General features: G+C 43.6%; 1 protein-coding gene across 1 annotated transcript in view; it reads right to left on the reverse strand.

Moving 5' to 3' along the window:
* The window catches only part of NELL1 (neural EGFL like 1), a 3816074-nt gene that overhangs the window by 45429 nt on the left and 3751837 nt on the right, over positions 1 to 18808 (reverse strand). The gene's annotated exons all lie outside the window — the stretch shown is intronic.

An 18808-nucleotide genomic window follows, 5' to 3' on the forward strand; every position in this document is an offset into this window, starting at 1 on the left:
TAGAATGTGGCGGTGATCGCTCAACTCAAGTGTATTTCAGTGCTTTCCCTGGATAATCTTGTTTCCTAATGCTGGTTTTTAGTCTGCTCTTGCTTTTCTCACTTTGAAGACTGAACTGTGCTATAATCATTTCTGGAATATCCTCGTCTTGGTTTCAGCCGAGCTTCATCAGTGGAACTGATTGTTGTTGTTGTTGGAGTGCCATCATCTATGTTTGTATGCACTTAATCATGTTGTCAAAGGCGGTATTGTTTCATTTTTTATTTAATTGAATTCAAGTTGTACTTTAGTCTGCATAGTCACAATCTACCATTTCTTCTAAAGACTGAGTCACATGATTGATTTGGTTTTCTGACCATATTACAAACTGCATTCGAAAATATTTAGGGTAGGGTTCCAAGGGTGAGCGAGATGCTTTGATGAATGTTAGACTACAATCGCTCCTCCCCTCCTGTGTTGATGCTCATGGGGTCCAATTAGGAAACCTATAATATTGTCAAATTAAGAAATTGTGTATTTGTTGTATTAAAGGATATTACATAGTAGGCACTGAACAAATATTTGCACTGAAGTATATTAATTCGAAACACCTACTAGGCTAACAGCACTAGGCATTGATCAGAGTGGTAACAGGGATCATTGTATTTGGTCCTGAAGGAGAAGCTTAGGGTTAGGTTTCGAAACATGTCAACCAGCGAGGGAGCTGCTCATTAAAGCTTTTTCCCCCCTCTTTCCCCATTTTTTTTTATCAAAACCAGCCATAGGGAGCATTAAAGTTTAGCTTTTCCATAAAGCCAGGTATCTTTTAATTCACTAATTCCTGACCCTTCCACTGTCACACCAATACACTTAGTTTCACTTCATTTCAAAGTACTCCCACGTATCCGTCGGTCGTAGTGTGCCTGTTCCGCAGTGGGGCAAGAAGTACCTGATAAGGAAGCATGCTACCAAGGGACTTTTTGGTGGGTGAGGGTTATTTAAAAAACGTAACTGCTTTCTCATACTAGTAATCGAATGGTTCACTTGGGTTTAGTCCCTTTTTGGAAGTCTAGCACTTTTTTTGTAAATTCTGAGTGGACTCTTTTTGTTTCTTCATAGCTTACAGAGGAGATTGAGTCCATGACTGATATATCTCTCTACTCCCTTCTTTGTTTCTTGATATTGATATGGGACGATAGATCAGCATTGAAGGACAGGTGTCTTCTTAGTGGAATCATGAATCTGACACTACCTCAATAACTCAAAGTCTTCCTAAAATTTCCAATCATTATGCACTCTGCTGAAGAACGACATCTACAGGAGCCATTGATATAGCAACCATTTCAACTTAAGCAACAGAAAATTTAAGATTACCTGGAGTAAACTGAAAACTCTTGGACCTTTACAAGTGCTGAAACTGAGTGATAAGTCTCAAGAGCCTAGACCTAATTAACAAGGTCAATTACTTCAGGAAACAGATCAACAAGACTCCTAATTATCTGAGAATGCTTTTTCTAAATATAAACTAATAATTTTAACCAACCAAAATGCCAAAAGATTCAACTCAGGTATCTGTCTAATCAACATAGCCACATTTCTTTTCTTAAACAAATTCTTACTTAATGCATTCAGAAATGTCTTGAAAGTCTTCTCCTTCACAGTACCAGAAAGAATAATCTTTCAACCTTGTGACACACAGTCCATTCTTACTATTATCTTCACCATAACCTTGACTTTTATCAGTGAACTTATGCAGGGAAGCTTGATAAAAGACCCTTCATTGTCAGATTCATAAATTATTCCAGAGAAAAAGGCAGGTTTCCAGCTGCCTCCACAAATATCTCGCCACTAAACAGTCAAAATCTCTATACATCGAACATCCAAAACTAGTCTCCTAACTTCACTTCCTCATTAACATATTTGAAATGTTGTTCTCCACGAAGTCTCGCACACATCTTGGTAAAAACCTTACTATGCCAATGTTTTTTGACCTACCCAATGGTGGTCCTCTGACTCCAATGCCCCACACATACCAGTCGATACAGCCCAAAACTTAGGAATAAAATTCGACCCCACACTATCTTTTAACAAGCAAGCACTTACTATTGCAGTCCCACTGCCTGCCAGGAAGACTGTTGCAGTGGCCCTAATTTTATCTCGTTTGGACTACTGCAACAGTCTTTATGCAGGAACAAAAAAGACGGTCGTGAAAAGACTACAGGTGGTCCAGAATTCTGCGGCCACTAGTGGTCCACTATTCTAGTGTTCATGGGCTTAAGCATCCTTACTAAAGAAACATTCTAATTGCTTGTGTTGAATTGTTAGCTGGGTTTTCGTGCTTGTATATGCATTGTTGGCACAGTGTCCATGCATTTTTGGTATAGAGCCTTTGTGCTAGAGTGAATGCAGGGTTGGTGATCATAGGGTTGGTGATCATTCTTTTCGGGTATGTGTATTGTTATCTTTTTTTTTTTTTTTTAAACATTTTTATTGATTGCAAGAAATGATATAATTCATTATAATTCCATTCGATATTCAACATACAAATACAATTAATATGAGCAACAACAAAAACTGAGGAATGCCAACAACATATACTTAATTATTAAGCCTATATTTCACATTAGCTCTACTATTACAGTAATAAACTACTAGAGCAGATAGACAAAATTTAAACTAACCTAAATCATACATCTTGGCCTTCAAAAAAGTGCATCCATATCCTTTCTTTTCTCAGAAAAGCTTTAGGGCCCCTAAGTTTAGCTAAAGCAAATTCCATAGTTCTAATTTCGTAAACCAAAGCTAACCAATCCGCTACACTAGGGGGTTCTTTAGAAATCCAGCCCCTAGCTATTGTTAATCTAGCACATGCTAACAAAATCGTTAAGAGATCCTTATGGGGATAGTTCTTTTCTTGGATGTCTAATAAAACCATTTGTACTGTAAGATCCGATGAGTTTATCTGGTTGAATTGAAGATGGTAAGATATGCGATTCCAAAAAATGGAGAGCACAGGGCATCAGAATAACATGTGTTCAATTCCAGCCTCATCAGTGTTACATTTAGCACACCTAGATTTCTCTGTCAACGAGTTACCATGTGTTCAGCTGGATATTCTTTGCGGCGTATAATACGATTCCGTAATTGTCCTATATAGCTGCATTTTCAACTTAGAGGAGTGAACTATTTCACTTAAATGAGTTAGGGCATTTCCAATCTGTTCAGAATTTATGTTTTGATTTAATCTCCGTGACCATTTGGCTGCGATTTGAGTTGTGTTTTCGCCCTTCTCCTTAATAAGCCATTGATATCCCAACCTGATTAATGATTTAGTTTTTTCTGAGTAAATACCTTCAATAATATCAGATTGTTTAACTTGCGTTATTTTCAGTTTATTACAGAAAAAATCTCTTAGTTGTCTATATTTAAAATGCATGTCATCCGTAAGCCCGTTAGTAATTTTTAGATTCTCGAAGTCCCTCAACCCAGTAGTACAGTAAAGATCTCCTAATGTGGTTATATCCTGTCTAATCCATCGATTACCCAAACCGTCCGAAAATATGTCAGGAAGGCCCGGATTATTCCATAATCTAAGTTCAGTGTTGAAAAATGAACTATTACTAGTGTGCAGAATTTTATCCCAAATTCGTATGGCATGTTTTGCAATCTTAAACTTTACTCTTTTGAAATAATTTGGATCATGGACCCGTAGTAGAAATTGATTAGCATCTGCCCCCAACATGTATTGATGAAAAAATAGAGAGGGGGTATTTTTTAATAGGCTCCTGGTGCGTAAAAGAAAAGTAGCTAAAAAATAACGGTTAAAATCCGGCAACGTTAGACCCCCTTTAGAGATTGGAAGTGTCAAAAATTTTACCGCCCTTCGTGCTTTTTTATACCCCCAGATAAAGCTACTACAGATGCCATCCAATTTTCTAAAAAAAAGCTTGTTTGGTTGAAGCGGTATGGATCTGCACAGATAAAGGAACTTAGGTAAAATTTTCATCTTTATCAAGTTTAATCTCCCTAACAAACTCAAAGGTATCTTGTGCCATTTTTTAAAACTCGCAGCCGTATCTTTAAGGAATGACCCATAGTTAATTTCCACAATTTTCTCCACTTTGGCAGTAAGCTTAATACCTAAGTATACGGCTTCATTACAGGTTTTGTAGCTACATGTAGCCGGAGTATAGTTAAGTATAATTTGGGTTTTGTTAACATTTAACTTATACCCGGAGATTTTCCCATACTTATGTGCTTCTTCTATAATTGCGGGCATAGATTTACAAACATCCGATGTATATATTGCGATATCATCCGCCAAGGCAGTTAATTTAAGAGTTATATCCCCATGTTGAGCTGGAGTTATATTGATTTGATCGTTTAAAGCATTTAGAAAAGGTTCTAGAGATAGAGCAAATAATAATGGGGAAAGAGGGCATCCCTGTCTTGTACCTCTTGCAATCTTGAAGTTGTCAGAATCTATACCTCCATAGCTGATCACGGCCCGTGGATCATCATAGAGAGATTTAACCCAATCTAAATAAAAACCATTTATGCCCATTTTAATTAGTACTGTCCACAGATATTCCCACCCCACTCGGTCAAATGCTTTTTCAGCATCTAACATTATCATACCGAGTGGGGTGTTAGTCGTTTCAGCTACATCCAAAGCAGTTATGGAAGTATTAACATGCAATGTAGTATCTCTACCAATCACAAAGCCATGTTGTTGGGGATTAACAATATCCGGCATATGGGGTGCTAGCCGATTAGCTAAAATTTTTGAAAAAAATTTCACATCAGAGTTGAGTAGAGATATGGGCCGATATGAGCCGCACTCATTTTCCGGTTTTCCCTTCTTCAGAAAAAATATGATTTTAGCAAGTTTCCATGAAGGTGGTGATTGTTTAGAGACAATAATTGAGTTAATAACTTTTTGTAGTAGTGGAACCAGCTCTTGATAGCACAATTTATAAAGTTCCCCTGGTATGCAATCTTCACCTACCGCCTTACCTAATGGTAAATGGTCTATAGCCAATTTGATCTCCTCAGTAGTAATATCAGAATTTAATTGCTGAATTACTTCGTGATTTAATGCTCGCGATGGTCTTAGGTATTGATCTAGATATTTTACAACCTCTGCTTCGTTCGATGGCTCCTCTGGGGTATATAAATGTTGATAAAATTTAACAAATTGATTTAATATTTGATCCTCTTGTCCATAAATCACTAAATCTGATCCAATTATTTCCTTTATTCTAGTTTTTGCTTTTCTATCTGCCGTTTTAAAAGCCAGTACTTTTCCTATACAGTCACCACCTTCATATTGATCTAACTTGTATTTATGTAGTTTAACCGCATATCTTTCTCTCAGCTCTTTTCTGAGTCCAGCTTGCAATTCCACCAGTTGTGCTCTAAGTCCCTCAATATCGCTTTTTGAATGCAAAGTCGCTTCAGCCAATTGTGTTTCCAGGTCCAACAATTTAGATGTCTTATCTTTATTTTTGTTATAATTTTCTGCATTGAGCCTGTATACATATTGCTGGACACACCCTCTAATGCTACACTTACAAGCATCCCATACCATATTGATACTAGCAGTATCAACATTTAACTCAATAAATTCTTGTTTGTATTTTTTAATTAGTGAGATAAATGTTTGGTCAACTAACAAATGTCTAGGAAAAGTGAACTTTCGTGGTTTTACATTCCGATTTTCCAAATTAACATCCAAAAGAAGAGGGTTATGATCCGATGTGACTTTGGGACAGATTTCAATCGCACACTTTTCTAAAATTTGTTGCGAGGCCCATACCATGTCTATCCTAGAGCATGATCTGTGCGGGGCAGAATAGTAAGTAAAGCCGGGCACCCTGGGATGTTTAGACCGCCATAAATCTCTAATGTTGTTTAATCTTGCAAGCTCTAAAATTGCAGCTCTTACTTTATACATTCGTTTGAAGTTCATTGCCCCCGTAGAGTCAATTTTATAGTTCATAACACAGTTAAAATCTCCAGCAATCATGGTTTCCCCTTCCCACTCTAACAATTCTAAGCTTAGGTCTTCATAGATTTTAGGTTTATCAATATTTAGGCCATATACCACACATAGTACCAGCTTAACCTTCACTCCTTGCATCTGTGCTATTATCCATCTACCTCTGTTATCAGAGGCCGTTTTAATTATCTCTATTGGGAGCGTTTTTTGTTTTAAAATAGCGACCCCCCTTATAGTCTCATTTAAAGAAGTACAAATAACCAATTCATAGCCTAGTTGGGTTAACACCTTTCTGTCTTGATATTTTATATGAGTTTCCGTCAGCAGCACTATATTAGGGTTATACAGTTTAATCTCTTCCTGTACTAATTTTCTTTTGCTTTTACTGTTTAGGCCGTCTACATTCCAACATAGGATTCTTAACTTAAGCATTTATTTGATATAGATCATAAATATGTTGTTCTCCTTTTCCTCGATACGTTTTACCTTCGTTACCTTTTCGTTTCTACGTTTATTAAGCAAAAATATATCATCAAATCTTGCAATCATATTTTTTACCTTTTTCGCCACCCCCCACCCACGACACCCGTTGCCACCCCTGCCCTTGTGACAACCCCACCCCCTCCCTTGCGGCTCCCTGTTTCTTGGGGGGGAGCTCCCCTCTAGCGTTGCTGCCGCTAGCGTGGCAGCGCAGTGAAGAAACATGTATGAGTGGCTGCACTAACCATATTTAATTCATGCCTACTTGTGTCTTATAGTGTCTATATTCAATTCAATTCAAACCCAAAAAAAAAAAATCCCCGCCTATGTGTATTGTTATCAAAGAGAGAGGTCGACCTCGAAACCAGGTTTGAGTCTTGGCTCGGAGCTCAACATCCTGATCTGGGTAAATCACTTCATTTCCCTGTGCCTAACAAAAAAGGAATATGTCTGGCTGTGACAAAGCCGGTGCTCATGTAAAGCACTCTGATAACTTTGGTCGTGTTTGCACTGTATAAAATTAAAAAAAAGCCTTTTAGTGCCTTTTTGGTAATTGCAGACGTGCTTCTCTATTGTGCATCTGTTTTGTTGGTGTTTACATTGCGCGTACTGCCTGTGTGTATACATGTTGTTTGCGCAGCACCTCTTGATAGTTTATATACGATGTTAGTTAACTTGAGTTGCATCAACAAAAATGTTCGATTTGGAGAGTTTCTGTTTCCCAGGAAAGTACAACAAAGGAATCTATACCTGGGCGGGCTACCTTACAGTTTGGCATGATGACTTTGCTTTGCATGTCCAACGCGGGTGACAGTCGAGATCTAGGGCAGGTTTGAAACTAATGGCTTGTTTTGTAGGAGTCGATGACTTCACACCAATTTCATATTCAAGGATGAGTGACTTTGGCACAGGGGGCTACGTGCGAGCGCCTAGAAGTCACACATCTCATTGAACTACCAGAACAGGCTTCAACACGCTTGCGAGGTGGGACAGGGCTGGGCGATGCATGACCCCGTGCAGGTGCAGAGGATCACTGGTGCAGCATCTTTGAACTCACCACCACTGGGTCAGCTGCTGTGACCCGGCGGGGGTATCAGCAGAGTGCCAGGCCTGGGCGTCCCCATCACTGCTGCATAGCTGCCAAGGTTTCAGATTGCAAGGTGTGAGATTTTCATAATTTCTGTGTAATTATTAGTGACATTCGAACAACTATGAGTGACACTTTCTCCTGCGCCAAATGAAACAATGCAGACAAGGGAAACATATACATATCAGAAATTGCCCCCATTTAAGCAAAGAGAAGCTCTAAGAAGAACTTAAAAATCCGCAAAGCATCAGAAATGAAAGGGCACTATCCTAGTGCCTTGTAATGGGTGTGGGGGGGGTAAAGTGTTTTCTAATAATTCACTGTGTCTCGCCTTGGTCTGGTATTTTTCTGTCCTTTTGTTTCATTTTGGTACGTATTTATTTATTTATTTATTTTATTATATTTATTTATTATTAACTTGTAGAGCGCGACAGGTACCCATAAGGGTCTCCCGGCGCTAAGAAACTGCAGCTAACAAGGGATGGATTGGCCAATTATTTATAGATCGAAAAGCCAGGTCTTAACGGCTTTACGAAAACAAATAAGGCTGTCCCCAGACCGAATGGCCAAAGGAAGGGAGTTCCATAATTTGGGCCCTAAGTGAGAGAAGGAGCGGCCTCCCATTCTAGAGTTTGATTCTGGGGACTGAGAAGAGGCTTGGGAGGTAGAGCAGAGAGAACTGGAAGGTGAGTAAGATTTTACTGAAGTCTGTAGATAACTAGGTGCCACCTTATGCCTGATCTATCTTATGCATATAGGTGAGAGCCTTAAACTTCATCTGGTTTTCAATCTTCAAACAGTGAAGATCACGAAGGTGGCTGGATATGCGGTCGGTTTTACGACCTCTACTAAGAAGACGCGCTGCAGCATTTTGGACTAGTTGCAAGCGTCGGGTGACAGTCTTGGCCGCCCCAGGTAGAGTATGTTGCCATAGTCCAACCGGGAGGTGACCAAGGCACTCACCACCGTCCTTCTTGTGTCAACAGGCAACATCCACAGAGTCTTACAGAGCCAACGTATAATGGTGAAACACATGGCAGATACTTTACTAACTTGACATTGCATTGTCAGGCCCCTGTCGATGGCAACACCTAAATTTCGTACCTGCTCCACTGGTACAGGAAGGGGACCTAGGTTAGCTGGCCAGTGTCTCGAGGTCCACAGGTTAGGCTTCTGTCCTAGGACAAGGATCTCCGTTGTCTCGCTATTCAGTTACGTATAATGACAAATATCACAATGCAAAGAAAATTCAAATCCAGCGTGAAACACTCATACCTGACAATGAATATATAACGGTCTCCTTGTGCACCATTTTTCTGAGAACTACACATATTTTCTGGGTACCACTGTTAGCTTTACAAAACTGATGTCTTAATTAAAACAGGCATGTCAAACGTTCATTGCAAACTAAAAAAATCCCCGGGCCTGCAAATGTGCAAGTATCCCTACATATGTAGCACAAACAGACCCTCATTAATCTCTAGCCAAACTACCCTACCTCATATAGCTTTTTACGAGTTCCATACCTCACAAAATTCCATTTTTCTTTACCCATCACATTTTACATTTCGAAACTTACTGCTGGCAGCGTCTGGTGTGCCATCACTGTGCACTAACCCTGCCTGCACTCACACCAGCATGGATTGCCATCCTGCATGCATGCATGGCCTAGACCTCACCTGTCACACATCCAAATCTCGGACTGAATCTCCTCCTCCTGTACTATCCCAGTCCAGACGACCTTTATGTGCCCTGCCTGGTATGGGGATACCGCCTCCTCTTGGGCAATGGTCTGTCTGCCTCTCCTTTGCAGCCACCCTGCTTCCAGTCTGTGTAGGTGCCACCAAGGGTGGGAAGCCCCATTGCTGATCGTCTAATTGCAGCTGCCATAACTTCGTTGTGTTCACCCCCTCTCACTCTCTATTCACCCCTCCCTGGCACCCCGAGAGCCCATCCTTCATATTTGGCCCTCCTTCACCTTGGAAAGGTTTTCAGAGTGAGTGAAGAACTGTGTACAGTGCCCTCTTTTTTTAAAGCCCTTTTAGTGCAGGTTCTATTTTATGGGGAGTTGTGGTGTACATAGGATGCACCTTCTGTAATAGAGGTGCCCTGGCTGGAGAGAGGCGCTGTGCACAGATGGTAGGACACATGCGAATAAGCGCTGCGTAAGCAGCATGCTAATATGCAGATGACTGCAATGTCAAAGGTTCCCATCTGGAAATGTGTGCTCACCTATGAATAGCAAAAGGTCCCAGGGAGCTCGTTAGCAAGAGGATGCGCCCCACTTTACCTTTACAGAGGGTGATGCGGACACACAGTGTCCATAAACAGAGGAGCGTTCACTATACACGAGGTGTCAATCTGAAAAAATATGTATACATAGGCGAGGTGTGCAGAGCTCAGCTGCTCACTTCCATTGGGGTGATGTGTGCACACGCGCCACCTCTGGATACATAATGCACACCTTCAGATAAGTGCATGTTCACAAGATGCGTACAACTCACCCCTACCTGGAAATAAGGCTGTATACTCAATGCGCCATCTGCTGGGAATCTCAGTAGGTGTCTGCTTGCAATCAAAAGCAACCCAGTCTGGGACGGGTAATCACTAGAAGAACCACTGTAATGGTCAAGTAAAGCTCAGGTGCGACACAGACAGTGACATAATGTCAACAGCAGACATCGATGTGGGCGAAAGTACATGAAACCCTGATGCAGCAGCAGCACAGTTACATACCGCTGGTTCTACCAGACACAGCCCTCACTACTGGTGAAGATGACCATTCTGCAACTGTTGCTACAAATACAGCAACAGCATTTCACCGTGTGTGACACTGATGTACCCTTACTGGAAAATGCACCACTTTCCTGTTACCTGATCACTTACATATCGTCTCTCCTCCCAGAATCCCTTGAAGCACAGTTCCTGAAAGCCCAAACCACAACCCTCTTGGTTTGTGCTGTTCTTCTTCTTCCCCAGGCTTACTGAGCTGGCGTGACTCTTCACCAGTGAGGAAGACCCTCTTACCGGACCGCTGTCTCCTGGCTGCATGATGCAGCAGGGTCCTCTACCCCACCCAGTGCCCTCGAGTCGGCCGGCCTGGCTGCTCCGAAATAAAATACTTGGGCTACCAAGGTTTCAGATTGCCTAAGTGTGCCATTTTCATAATTTCAGTGTAATTATGAATGACATTGAACGATTATGAGTAACACTTTCTTGCAAGTAAAATCAAGCATTGAAGACGGGGGAAACATATAAACAGCAGAAATTACACTCATTTGCGCAACGAGAAACTCTAAACCAGGGGTCCCCAAACCGGTCATAGAGGGCCGGATCCATGCCAGATTTTTAAAATAACTACATGTTTCTCAATGGGGATATCCAAAAAATCTGGCATGGATCCGGCCCTCCAGGACCGGTTTGGAGACCCCTGCTCTAAACAAACCTTCAGAAATTGAAGGGCACTTAACTAGTGTCCTTATTTTCGGGGGGGGGGCTGCCTGGAGGATGTGTGCTGCTGTAGCCAGGGCCCAGGTTCAGGTATTTTGAGTTAAGCAGAGGGGTGTGAGAAAGCTTTATTGCTGCCACTGGTATTGTGCCACTGAATACACGCCTCTTTAGACCCCTGAAAGGTCTGAAGGGTCCAATGGAATGCAATCATACTGAGAACAAACAGGTTCCAAAAAGTCCTAACAATTGACCAGCTCAAAGTATCTGGGCATATGCAGTTATACAGTGCAGCTGTATGTATGGGCAAGCAAAGTTCTGGCAATTAAACATTTAACATGACTAACAATGTAATTACCAGCAATATGGTATAGAGGTGCGTGTTTTTTTTCAATTAAAGCACGATAGAAGAATTAAACAATTCACAATTCAAAACATAGCAGGGGATTTAGAACTGTAATATGGTGGTGCCATGTAAACATCCCCAAAAAGTAACCATAGCACCACTTGCTGCCTCGGCAAAACAACTGCCATTATGTCAACTTTTCCCAAAACCAGCAATAAAACCTAAACCAAGCACCGAACAAAAAAGAGACACCCTCTGCCCCCAACAAAAATGCCGCTCCCCTCCCTGCTCGCTGCTCTCTGCCGCAGGCTGCACAGCGGTGTCTGAACCCATGCCCCCTCACCTCTCTGCTCACATCGGGACACACCTGTAGTGTACGGAGTCCCAACAGACTGCAACCAGTAGGGCCTCGCTCTACATATAAAGAGGGGAAAGGTTTCCACATTTTCAGCTGCCGCCGGTACTCCCCCTCTAGCAGATTGACAAGGGAGATCCAACAGGGGGAGGACGAACCAGGCAGATAGCCGGCAGGCGAGCAAGTTAGCAGCAGAGGCCTGTTTATGGCTGTGAATACCACAAGTCACGCGTGGTAACAGGTCACCAGCCCCACCATATGCTTCACCCTGAAGACGGCGCAAACGCGGCCGGAAACAACTGTGTGCGCTTCCGTGCATGCACCATTTAATTATGAACAGCCTCAGAGGCTCTGCATTATTTAATGAATAAAGAGGCCGCCTAGATGTGGTGTGGGGGGCTGCGTGCGTGCACCATTGAATTTAGCCCCAAACTGTGGCATTTGTCTCACATGTACACATACCCATGCATGCATGCACACTTACACAAACACACACACATATACGCACACGTATATAAATATACAACTCTGCCATAATCATATCAATCCCAACCAAGTCTTTCCACACTACTCAGAGAGATCCCAAAACGTGGACATAAGTGCATGACTGATTAGGATTTATTAAGGTAACTGATTAAAAAGAGACAGGTGATGAAGGGCTGAGTTGGGAGGAAACTCACTGTTTTCCCCCAACCCTTACAGGATGATCATGTCTCCCATGTTCATTTATGAACAGGTTTCTGTAAATTTCCAATGTAATTAATCGGTACAATTGTTTATGATAATCCCATTTTATATTAGCAACTGTGCTCTGTAGAAAAAAAGTTCAACTACACGATTCTGTGAATGTCGTGCGAATCACATAAAAAAATGCTAATATTTCTATTATAAAAAAATATACCTTTATTAGCTTAACCTATCATTATAGCTGCAAGCTTTGCAATACAGATATTTGTCAGGACAGTAATCGTACAACTGATGTAGATCCTTCCTTTGAAGGGAAGATCAATCTAAATTTATTTTCAGCATGTTAAGGTTATTTTTAAACAGGAAAGAAGAAAACATGTTAATGTCGTTGTCTTCCATCCTGCTGGCATCCCGTGCAATTAACTGCAAGAGAGGACGCCTGACTTGTAACCTGTGCTACAAGAGGCCACCTGGCACTATAATTGAAAGAATCTTCTAAGCAAGAGATGAAAATCAGACCTGCAGCAGTAGCTGAAATGGCAGGTTTCATATTTATCTTGAATGAAGCAGGAAATAGGAGGACCATTAAATTGTGCGGGTATGACACTCTTCAGAGGCCCTAATTGCGATTGGGACTGTAATAAACGAGTAACACATCTGGGCACAGATGAGGTGATGTTGCGCTTTACGAAATCACATAACATAACGCAACGTAACATATCTCAGATTTAAGAGTTGTGCGTCTTTTGTAGCACAAACCAGTACATAACAGATCTTATCAAAAATGTGCCTCAGGTTTATTTCAATAAAGTCAACCCTAATCGTACAGGACTTTACAGGGAGAACAATGATTGGCATTCAGCAAGACATGCAGATTTTATTGCAATATACTCCAAAATCCTTATGTTATGCCCAATTTGTATCAGTATTTCATGCTACTTTGAAACTAGATGGATGTTGCAATACTTTGTCCTGTTTTAAAGTGTCATCTAAAAAAAACGACACCAAGTAATTGCACTATTCATTAAGGGGCAGATTTATGATGCCCTTGCGCCTCTTTGCGCCGCAATTGCGTAACTTTATTTGACGCAACGGCGGCGCAAACAATGCGCCCTATTTACAACGTGACGCCTCTAGGAGATGCGTCACGTTGTAAAGCCCTGCGCCTTAAGGAGGCGTTCCTGCGCAGGGGGGGGGGGGCGTTCCTGCGCAGGAACGCCTCCTGAAAGTGGCTGAGTGAAATCTATGAGATTTCACTCAGTCACTTTCAGGCCAATGCTGCGTCAAAACCCTGCGCCTGCTTGAAGCTGGCGTAGGTCTTGACGCAGCATTGTGAAGATGGGGCACCCCCGAGCCTTGCTGGAGCTGCATCGCTCTTGCGACGCAACTCCAGCAATGCGCCACATTTCCGGCACAGATGCGTGACGCATCTGTGCCGTTTTTGCACCATGGGTGGTGTAGCTGTGGCGCACTGTGGCGCACATTAACTGGTGTATCCCTGGGGATGCGCCAGTTAACATAAATCTGCCCCTATGTTTTCAGGAAGTTTGTAAAAGAAACATTTTGCAATTGTCCTACACCTACTCTCCAGTGGATAGCACTGATAAAGGGCGGTATACACCTGTTACAACGCTTTTGTTACAACGCACTACTGTTACAACGCGACTTTTACAACGCATACCATTACAACGCATTGCGCTGGGGGGCGCTCTAGGATAGGGAATAAGTATAATTTACTATCCAACACCTTCCCTAGGGTCCACGCGGACTGGAGTTAGAATAGTAAATTATACTTACCACTATCCAGCACCTCAAAGCGCTATGCGTTGTAATGGTATGCGTTGTAATGGTCGCGTTGTAACGGTAGGTAGTTGTAATGGTATGCGTTGTAACATGGTACATCCATAAAGGGCACGACTAACTGTAAAAGTAATGGGAAGGAAGGAAGAAACACCAAATGATGAAGCCCCTGGTTGGTCAGATGTAATACTGAGTGGCTCATATTGGTCAACTTCCTTTATGAAGCATTCAGAGAGCTCAAGAATCTTCAGCACGAGAACTGGGGAGGTTCAGACCAGTCGGTGCTCCATGGCCAGTTCTAACGCTAGTGTAGCTCATTATGGGTGTCTTTTCTGGGACTGATGTTTCTCCAAGCTGTACAATCGACCAAAAGAAGGAACCACCTCAGCTACACTCTGGCTAAGACTGTCCCACAGCTTCGTACCAGTGGAATATTTACAGAGCAGGATACATGTTTTGCACATCTGTTGCAAAATGGTACACATAAAAATCAGTATCATCTCTGAAATCTGGTTACTCAATTCACACATTGGATTATATAGTTGATATAATTATAATTTGAAGTATCAAAACACCAATGTGATGTGAAATTCCTGAAGTAAAAATAAATAAAACATGAAGACAATAATACATACATATTTACATTTGTATTTAAAAAGTTTGTTTATTATGCCAAAGGCCAAAACATTACAGCCAAATGAAAAAAAAATCTGTGTTTATCTAAAAATGTCATCATTAATGCACGTGTTTTATGTAAATACATTCGGAAATCACACCAGAAACGTCTTTGTTAATCTTCAGCAACAAGTTGAAACAATTTACCATTGTTATTATGCTTCTTTAAATATAAAGCAGGCCATAAAATAGTCATACGAAATGACAAAAAAAGAGAGTGTGTTAGTAAGAATTGCTCTAAATTAAATTCACCACCATTCCACAAAGGCATGTTTCTTTTGAAGTCTGGATAGAAACATCTTTAGCTATCGGACAGAGCACCAATAATTATAAAAACATATTAAAGTGCGGTGTAGAGATAGGGATGGTAGTACTCCCCCTTTATTGGCCTTCTTTAATTTAATTTGATTTAGTAATAGTAGTAGTAGCTGGCCTATGAAAAAGGTTCACTGTTAATAGAAGATAGTAACAATGTTAACTTAAATCCAAATTCAAATACGTTAGTAAGAGGCTTCCCAGTGAGTCACCGAGACACAATAGAGCAGGAAGAAAACAAGTTACTTACCTGTAACTTTGGTTCGCCAGTATTGGTAACTTTCATAGCTTCCCATGCTTTGTATCATTCCCCGTCGTCGGAATGGGAGTCTCGGTAATAAAAATGCCATAGTAGTAGGTACAAAAGAGAAAGGAAAGGCCTAGGCCGCATTCCCTTTTGTAGCATATCAGCCTCTTTTTGTAAAAGAGACCAAACTGTAGGCATCAGCCAATCAGAAGACCCTCACCCCTGGAACCTTCCTGAAGGTACCTCAGAGCCTCAGATTTTCTACCGCACGTTATGCTAGGGAGTCTCCATTGAGCTATGCTCTATTTTCAACTCTTTCTAGTAGATTTCTACAGTTATTTCTTCAGGAATTTCTACAGGTTACTTGAGAAAACTCTCTTTTTCTTCAAGATATCTGAGGTTGAGAAAAAGAAAGCCCTTTTCAAGCCCTGTTCCACCTGTGGAAAGAAAAGGCTGTTTGTGGAGGACAAACACAAGGATTGCGTTTACTGCCTTTATCCAGATCACAAGGCAGAGGACTGCAAGATTTGCTGCACTCTCTCCACCAAGACCTTGAGAGATCGTGCTGGAAGACTGCTTACATGGCTGCAGAGGCAGAAGGAAAGGAAACATGGAGTTTCCAGTGATGAGGAGGAATCGTCTTCATTTGCTTCCTCAAAAAGTTCAGTGAAAAGGGGTAGAGGTTCCCCATCTTCCTCTGTTGGGCGCCCCTCGAAGGCTTCAAAAAAGACCCCCAGAGAGTCTGATGGCCGGGGTTCAGGAAGTTCCCCCACCACAGTGGGAAGGATAAGGCAGAACTGGTTTCGCCTCCTAAGGGTGAGAAGACAGACCCAGCCTTCAAAAAACCCTCCTCACATTCTTCAGAGAGGAGTTCCAAGTCCTCTACGACGAAGACTTCGTCGACGGTGGCTCCGTCGACGACAAAAATAAAGCCCAAAATCCAATTGGTCTCGTCGACGGGCTCGTCCACGGGAGGGTCGTCGACGAAAGCTTTGTCGTCGTCGTCGAAGAAGGGGTCGTCGACGGCAGCGTCGACGGAGAGTGTGCCGACTACATCGTCGACGAAGACATCGTCGCCGAGGAAACCATCGTCGACGGCAGTGACGACGACGGCAGTGACGACGACGTCGACGACGGTATCGACGACAGTGATGTCTTCGACGAGTGCATCGATGACGACGACAGTATCTACATCGTCGGCGGGCTCGTCGACGGTGGCATCGACGACGGCGACATCTGTGATTCCAATATCGTCGACGAGGATTTCTCCGGCGTCGACGTAGCCACCGACGATACTGGCTACGGAGAGACGAGTGACGGTTTCTTTGACGAGAATCACGCCTGAGATGACATCCCCGAGAAGGGTGACCTCTTTACCGCCAACTATGTTGTTGGACCAGGAAGACTCTGAGGGAGACGGAAAGGATGCTTTTGAATATGCCAATAGCCCATCTCAGCTTCTAATCAAGAGTCAAGACACAGATTCAGAAGGGGCATATGACCAAGGAGAAGGCGAATATCATCAAATGGCCCACTCTAGGAGCTATGAGCCACAAGACATGGTTTCAGTTCCTACAACATTCCTGCATGACCTTCACAAGATGCTGCAGGACTATAAGTCAAAAGCAGAAAGACCAGCACCACGTAGGTCTGCTCCTTCGACACCAGTGAGGAACCAATCATCTGTAGTCCCTCCGGTGCATCCGATACAAACGCCACCTCAACCTCAGCGGCCAGTGCCTCAGGCTCAGCCGATGAACAGGAAGCAAGGGTCGCCCGGAGCTGGGCCGTGGGGTCTGGCCACATTCCTATCTACAGGGCAACCAGGACCAGGTGCCCCAAAAAACGTCAGATAAGGCCTTAGAAGAGCTTGCTTGCGGTTTAAGGACCTCAGTGAGGAGGTTAGTCCTCACGGCCTTGACGGGGAGTTCAAAGGATAAGGCCTTGGCCGCCCACGTCAACACCACACTATAGGCAGCCCCCTCCTCTAAAGCCAAGGTAGGAGGGGATACAAAACCAGTGTCTGGTGAGGTGTTCAGACCACTGGCGTCCCCTAGCTCACCTGCCGGGTCCTGATAAGGCTGGCACTCACGTGCCAGAGGGTCCTCAGACTCCTCCCAATCCACCTCGCCACCCATCTCCTGGTACTCAGGGTCAAATGATGGGGCCGGGTCATAGAAGTAGAAATCTCCCATCGGCGTCGAGAGCAGCGTAGAGCGGCGCCTCACCGGCGCCGGACCCAGATAAAGGGTAGGTCCGGGGACAACGTCGTCCTGGGACGGCGCCGGGGGCAACACCCTGGGGGACCGGCGCGGTCATGAGGTCGACCAGCAACGACCCAGATCCCGAACCGCATCCAGCGGGGCCCTGCGGCGTCTGGACCAAAGTCGCCGCCTGGGCCGAAGCACCTGACGGTACCGGGGCCGAAGCACCCAGCCGGATTGGGCTCCCAGTCGGGGCCGCTTTGCCCGACGGCTCCACGGAACCCGACGGAGGAGTGATCGACCACATGGCCGTGAGGAACGCCTCAATATTTCCTTGTGTTGCGTGCTGCCCAGCGACCGGCGGGTATGGAGCAGGCCATGACGCCTGCGGCTCAGGTGGAGCCGAACCCCCGGCCGCGTTGTGCGAGCTTTGGGGGGAGTCGGAAGAGCGATGCCGCCTCTTTGACTTCTTGTGCCTCTTACCTGAGGACTTGGAGCGCGAGGAGTGATGTCGATCCTCCGAGCTGTGATGACTTTGGCCCCGCTACTGGTTCCTCAGCATCCTTCCGGACCGGGACCTGGAATGGCGGGCCAACTACCGGAGCTCCAGGCGCGTGTGGGACCGCTCCTGCCTAGCCTTCGACATCAAGGCCCGGCAGTCGGGGTACCGGCACTGTTGGAGTCATTCGACTTCAAAAAATGATCAAAAAGGATCCAAAAAGTTTCGTAAAAAATTGACTAAGGGTACCACTGTTCCCGGATCGGCGCTTGCTGGCGGGGAAAAAATAGGAACTGACGTCAGCACGCGAGGGCAGTGTCTAAGTACTCTGGCGACGTCATCCCGGCGCCCACAACGCTGACGACGGACGCGGAGTCGCAGACGTCGCCTACCGTCGCGCAAGGGTACTGCTACGCAAATGTTTCCGGATCCAGTCTGACGCCTGGGGGTATTCTAAGGTAAGGAATCTAATACTAACCTGTTTCTTTCAGATCCACCAGAACTCAAACTTCTGATAGATATGGCACAGAGTTGACAGGCTTAACTAAGGGAAATATTCAGAGTATTTATGGAGTATCAAAGCAGTAATAAAGTATAAATGACACCAAAACAACAAAAATCTAAATAGGGAAAGTGGAGCTATGACTTTTGGAAGCTTTAAATAAAATTTGCACCAAAAACAATAA

The sequence above is a fragment of the Lissotriton vulgaris genome, chromosome 2_2, assembly GCF_964263255.1.
Source record: "Lissotriton vulgaris chromosome 2_2, aLisVul1.2, whole genome shotgun sequence".
NCBI classification, from domain to species: Eukaryota; Metazoa; Chordata; class Amphibia; order Caudata; family Salamandridae; genus Lissotriton; species Lissotriton vulgaris.